Source organism: Oncorhynchus kisutch, unplaced genomic scaffold (genome assembly GCF_002021735.2).
Source record: "Oncorhynchus kisutch isolate 150728-3 unplaced genomic scaffold, Okis_V2 scaffold2330, whole genome shotgun sequence".
In the NCBI taxonomy this organism is placed as follows: Eukaryota; Metazoa; Chordata; class Actinopteri; order Salmoniformes; family Salmonidae; genus Oncorhynchus; species Oncorhynchus kisutch.
Genome location: NW_022264275.1, coordinates 1 through 6,994, shown reverse-complemented (window position 1 = coordinate 6,994; position 6,994 = coordinate 1). Strand labels below are relative to the sequence as shown.

At 39.5% G+C, this 6,994-nt stretch overlaps 1 pseudogene; it reads right to left on the bottom strand.

The window, feature by feature from the left end:
• Nucleotides 1-841: 841 nt before the first annotated feature.
• Nucleotides 842-5,756, bottom strand: LOC116369906 (zinc finger protein 883-like; annotated as a pseudogene).
• Nucleotides 5,757-6,994: the final 1,238 nt, after the last annotated feature.

Genomic DNA, 6,994 nt, shown 5'->3' with positions numbered 1-6,994 from the left:
GCCAACACCATATCCTGGTCTCTATTGTCAGTACCGTGACTATAACACTGAGTATTGGGATCCAGGCCAACAACATATCCTGGTCTCTATTGTCAGTACCATGACTATAACACTGAGTATTGGGATCCAGGCCAACAACATATCCTGGTCTCTATTCTCAGGACCATGACTATAACACTGAGTATTGGGACCCAGGCCAACACCATGTCCTGGTCTCTATTCTCAGGACCAGGACTATAACACTGAGTATTGGGATCCAGGCCAACAACATATCCTGGTCTCTATTCTCAGGACCAGGACTATAACACTGAGTATTGGGACACAGGACAACAACATATCCTGGTCTCTATTGTCAGTACCCTGACTATAACACTGAGTATTGGGACCCAGGCCAACAACATATCCTGGTCTCTTTTACAGAATACAACTAAACAATACACATTTGAAAAAGATACATATTTAAAATATGAATATGCAATCAGCAATGTAAAACAAAACAAGGAAACCACATTCCAGATGTTTTACAATATTTTCATACAAGCATTTGTTCCACGTAACAACTCACCAAAAAGAAGTAGAATGGTAATGTACAGGACATTGTGCTGGAATTGTATTTCTGAAGAGAGTGCTCGCTCTTCTCTCACTCGGTTTTGGTTCATGCAGGTAACTGTGACCCTCAGACCAATTGGCAGAACATCTTTTAGGACCAAATTATTTATACAAGAGGCCAATGATCCTCATTAAAAATGATATAGATTTTAAAAACATATAATTAATGTGAAAAGCAGACGTTGTTGAGCAGATAATGGATGTAATTTTTTAAAAATGAATACACACCTTGTATTGTTGAAACATTCTACATTAAAGTTATTTAATGGATAATAGGAGATATAGAAATAAGATACAGCTCTGAACACTCCTACTCCCCACCACACACCACTCCTACTCCAAGATGCTTGATACATATGGATCCAGAGCTGCATATTATGCTACACAGGTTACCATGGTAATCAGACTTAGTAAACTGTTAAAGAATGGGAGATGGATGACTCTTTACAAGATGTTTTCTATTGAAACTGTATTTAGGGATCTGGAACCGGTGCCAGAGAGGAGGGAGATGAAAGAAAACATGTTTGTGTTTTCTGGTGGTTTTTCAGTGACCCTGAATGAGCAAAGCTCTTTCCACATAGACAGGAGTAAGGTTTCTCTCCAGTGTGTGTGACCTGGTGTGTAGTCAGGGTGGAATTTTGAGAAAAACTCTTCCCACACTGATCACAGCTATAAGGCTTCTCTCCAGTGTGTATGCGCTGGTGTATAGTCAAGTATTCTATCTTCCTGAAACTCTTCCCACATTGATCACAGCTATAAGGCTTCTCTCCTGTGTGTATGCGTTGGTGTGTAGTCAGGTTTCCAGATAGAGCAAAGCTCTTCCCACATTGATCACAGCTATAAGGCTTCTCTCCTGTGTGTATGCGTTGGTGTTTTGTCAGGGATCCTGAATGATTGAAACTCTTCCCACACTGATCACAGCTATAAGGTTTCTCTCCTGTGTGTATGCGTTGGTGTGTAGTCAGGGCTCCTGATCGATTGAAGCTCTTCCCACACTGATTACAGCTATAAGGTTTATCTGCTGTGTGTATGCATTGGTGTGCAGACAGGGATCCTGATCGACTGAAGCAATTCCCACATTGATCACAGCTATAAGGCTTCTCTCCTGTGTGTATGCGTTGGTGTGTAGTCAGGTTTCCTGAATGATTGAAGCTCTTCCCACATTGATCACAGCTATAAGGCTTCTCTCCTGTGTGTATTCAGTGCTCCTGATCGACTGAAGCAATTCCCACATTGATCACAGCTATAAGGCTTCTCTCCTGTGTGTATGCGTTGGTGTGTAGTCAGGTTTCCTGAATGATTGAAGCTCTTCCCACACTGACCACAGCCATAAGGCTTCTCTCCTGTGTGTATGCGTTGGTGTGTAGTCAGGGATCCTGAATGACGGAAGCGCTTCCCACACTGATCACAGCAATAAGGCTTCTCTCCTGTGTGTATACATTGGTGTGTAGTCAGGGACCCTGAATGATTGAAGCTCTTCCCACACTGATCACAGCTATAAGGCTTCTCTCCTGTGTGTATACGTTGGTGTTTAGTCAGGGATCCTGAATGATTGAAGCTCTTCCCACACTGATCACAGCTATAAGGCTTCTCTCCTGTGTGTATGCGTTGGTGTGTAGTCAGGGATCCTGAATGACGGAAGCTCTTCCCACACTGATCACAGCTATAAGGTCTCTCTCCTGTGTGTATGCATTGGTGTGTAGTCAGGGATCCTGATTGATTGAAGCTCTTCCCACACTGATCACAGCTATAAGGCTTCTCTCCTGTGTGTATGCGTTGGTGTGCAGTCAGGTCTCCTGATCGACTGAAGTGTTTCCCACAATCAAAGCAGGTGTAAGTCCTCTCCCTTGTAAGAATTCTCTGATTAGATTTTAAGATTTTATATTCAGCAAAACTCTTACCACTCTGAGAGCAGTGGTATGGTTTCTCTCCGTTGTGAATATGCTCATGAATCATCAATTCCTTCTGTTTAGCAAAACTCTTCCCACAGTCAAAGCAGCAGTGGTGAGGTTTCTTCCCTATACCTCTATGCTGGTGTTTCTTGAGGTGTTCTGATCTGGAGAGACTCTTCTCTTTCTTGTCAGCATCATGATGTTGTTGAGGCTCCCCAGATGATAAGCCCCTCCCACTGAGAGAGCAACGATGAGGGATGTCCCCTGTGAAACAAAGACATTGAATAACTACGTTTTGCAAATATGGATCCATAAACAGATTTCGTTCTATGAAAGACTGCCTTTTGGGTCCCATTGACATTTTTCCTGTAATAATTGCATACCAATATTGCATTTTAAAACTGTAATATTCCATAAAGTGCCATTTAATACAGAACACATGGAGAATTCAATGAATCTGATTTTTTGCGGGGAAAAAAACTAAAGTGACACAAATCAGCATTTTGACAGGTCCCTCCGTCAACCCTGTGTAACTTCTAGAAAGATTTTAACCCATCTAATACAATAATTACTCCAAGTTTTACCATCATTGAGTAAAGTTACAAGCGCAGAATAATATGATTATTGTGAAGTCAATTAGTATATGAGTTTAATTTAAAAGTTGACATGCTTGGAAAGTAGAACAATTTCCCTAATAAACCTGTTTCCATGGACACATCTGAAATCAGGCTGCTATCAAAATAAAGGCTCTGTAAAAGCATGTTATTATTATCATGTTATTATTTTTAAGCATATTTAATTCTGAGTTATTACAAATTTAGTTTGTATGTGAAAACTATTTCTAAGCAGCATACTTTTAGTTTTTCCTGAACTCACTGCCCTCGGTCAAAAGAAGTTAGCTGGCACTGCTTCTTCTGTTAGCACATGCAGATTAAATACACCTCTATAACTCTGATTAAAGTGTTTACATGTCCTAATCATTCTAAAGAATTCTCAGAAAACCAGGTGTTTTTAAAGGCGTATCCTTACTTCGGTTATGACCTTACACCAATTAAGATCAGCAGAGTAAGATGTTTACATGACTAATGACACACTTAGCCTACTGCCATAATCAATTTAATAGGAAATGATTAGTGTGCATGTAAAGCCCTAGTTATTTGGTTACTTTAACAGTCATTTCTGAACATGATTTATTTCATGTGATTAGTGAGTCTGTCCCTCATTTTAAGGTCTACCCTGTTACATGAACTGAACTCTTGTTTTAATATGGTGAAACTATTCTTAAATTTTTTTTTTTTAAATATATATTTTTTTGCATAAGAAACATTGAACATCTAATAGTCAAATCACAGAGTAAAAGCAGGTGAGCTGGTTCTACTCTTTATCAATTTACTGCTATTTTGTGGTGGGAAACTGAGCATCTCAACCCTTCTATCCAGACACAGACATGATAGAGATGTTTTAACAATAACTTTTTATGTGAAGACTGCATTCAATTACTACTTCCTGTTGCACAATACTAGCTTCCATTCCCCCCGTCACAAGCAGATTCATGGCTGATTTAAAGGACCGTTTTACCAATGTAGGGTTTTTGTTGTTTTCAGTAGTCCCATGTTACGGTCAACCATGTAACTTTATTTGGCACATTGGCTCTTACTATAGTATTTATATTTCATTAAACCTCTTGAGATGGCAAAATGTATTTTATTAAGTTGAACATGTGCTTTTTATGACAGAATGTTAAAATGATGTGAAATCAAACTTTTTTTTGGTACACTTTTTAAAATTGGGTGGAACGACCAGATATTTTCATCAATATATAATGAATTCATTGTTACAGAAGCAGACTGTAGTCTCATCCACACGCCATGGTTCTTACTTAATGAAATCACATCTCCATATTCCTCTTCTCCTCTCTCAGTTCCACTCTGCCCTGGTGTTTTCCTGCAGTCAACCAGACCCAGCAGTAAAGTACAGGGAGGCGATCGACCTGGGGACTCTGGGAGGGTGGAGGGGAACGGCCTAGATTTGTCCTGTTGGAAGTATTCAACATAGATTAACATTAAACCAAATAGTGTATTCATTTAGTCTAAACCTCTGATTTGGGTGCATCCCTCGAACATCTCCTTTTTCCTCAAATGTTCAATTGTACACTACTTCCCACAAATCTAAGAGCATTAGATTGGTGGAGGCATGGGCTAGTTTCCACCATATATCTCATACCAGTCATTTCCTTTCAAACAGCGATGAAGAGGTGAAGCGAGAGGGATAACTGGGCCCAGAATCTGGCTTCTGCCTCATTTGATCGAATATACATTTCATAAAGATTAGGGAGTCAGGAGTGTATTGATAAAAGTAGGACACTTTATATGGTAGTAGTGACTTGTCGTCACTAGTTACCGCAAACAAAGCCATAAACCACGCCCATTTCTACCATTGATCTTATTAACAACACTTCTAACTTTATGCCTAATAATGGTCCCACCTGATCTTATTGTGAATTTTCCAGTACTTACGTGGCAATAATTATTTTTTATTTATTTTTTAAACCTAACCTTAACACCACTTCTAGCTTTATGTCTAACCTTAAATAAATAATAAAGCAATATAGACATTTGTGGCTGTGGAAACTAGTGGAAACACGCATATCTGCCCTCTCATTGGCTATAATGTTCCCACCTGATCTTGCCTCTTTATCGATTGCCTTCCATTGTTGAAGACATTTATTTTCTTTGTTTGAACGGTCACTTGAGTATCTGGTCAAATAATGGACAATGTGTTCGAAATCAGTGAAGGAATGTGAACACTTTGGGAGGAAGGAGAGATTATTAGGTCATAGTCACATATTCCTAAACATGATATAGTAGTAGGCTACTTTGAATAAGAAAAAAATAGAGATAATTCGTTCATAATCACAGATTCCTAAACATGATATAGTAGCAGGCTACTTTGAAGAAGAAAAAAAATCCCAACAAGTTTTACCGTCATGCTTTTTTGGTCGAAACGTTTAAACCCAACGCAGGAATGTGGAGGATCAAAGACGATTGAAACTAGGCCGAGACATTTTCTACAACACAGCAGGCCTATACTGTTAAAGCCAGACTTACCCGATCCATTGTGTAAGCTATTGTTTCTTTGTATTGAATGAATAATTGTTGGCTACAGTAGAGTAGACTACTTTGTTGTAGTGTAGAGATAATGACAAGGGAGTTGCGGAGAGAAAATTAGATTCCCAAGGCTGCAAATGATGCGTCCCTAGGACAGAGCAATCAAACATCTACTTCAATATCAACACGGAATTAAGTTCAAACAAATAAACGTATCATGTATCCTAATATTTCTTCAGAAAGTTCCTGGATAACATTTTAGGTGATCTATAAAAGTCAACAAAACGTTAAGAATCCTGTAGTTTGTTATCGTCTACCCTTGCCTGGCAGGGACTTGGAACACATGAGCAAAGAGGGAGTATCTGAATAGGCCTCTTGTGAGGGGGTGTCTGAGAATGACTATTTCCGGTCTTTGGCTGCTGATATAATGGCAGCTGCTGTACACTACCAGCACAAAGAGCTGTTATGCAAGTCTTTGCAATGGATGCATCAAAACTTAATTCACAAGTAATTCTCCGGTCAAAATAAACATAAGTCTGGTGGTGGTACCCAATTGTCATACTTGAGTCAAAGTAAAGATACATAATAGAAAATGACAAGTCCAAGTGATAGTCACCTGGTAAAATTCTATTTGAGTAAAAGTCTAAAGTATTTGGTTTAAATATGCTTATGTATCAATATAAATGTAATTGCTGGGGACAAAATGGGCGCCGTAGAGAGAACACGCTTTGTTTCAGCGAGCTCTCGTGACATTCGTAAATTTATATTCTTACATTAATCTCCTAGCTTGAAAAAGTGGTAGAAATTGGCCTAAATAAGTTACCATATAATTGAGACTTGACGACTATTTCGCAAAAAATCTCCCGACAACATGCCCATAGAATACTAGAAGTCGTACAAAAAACACCACCCCTGTGGATGGGCATGAGGAAGCTAAGCTAACGTTAGCGAGCTAACTACCATTGCGGTATCCAGGCACTATGTACCTGAATGATTCAGAAAGATGGACTGATAACATTACTAAAGTATTCGATGCTAAAGATAAGAACGGTTTTGGAAGCAATAGCAGGCCATTCAGCTGAAATTACAGAGCGTTGTGAAACGTGTTGTTGAGGCGGAAGGAAGAATTGCTGCAGTGGAAACTTCAACTACATCTATGGACGCTAAGATAAAAGCACTGAGAAACAGGTGCGCGAAATGGCGGAGCACATTGACCACTTGGATAATCGAGGACCGCAGATGCAATATTCGTGTTGTGGGACTCCCGGAAAATTCTGAAGGGACACGTTCAGTAAAATTATTTGAGGAATGGATCCCTGGCTACCTACAAATGGACACTAAGGCAGGTCGTGTGAAGCTGGACAGAGCCCATCGCTCTCAAGCACC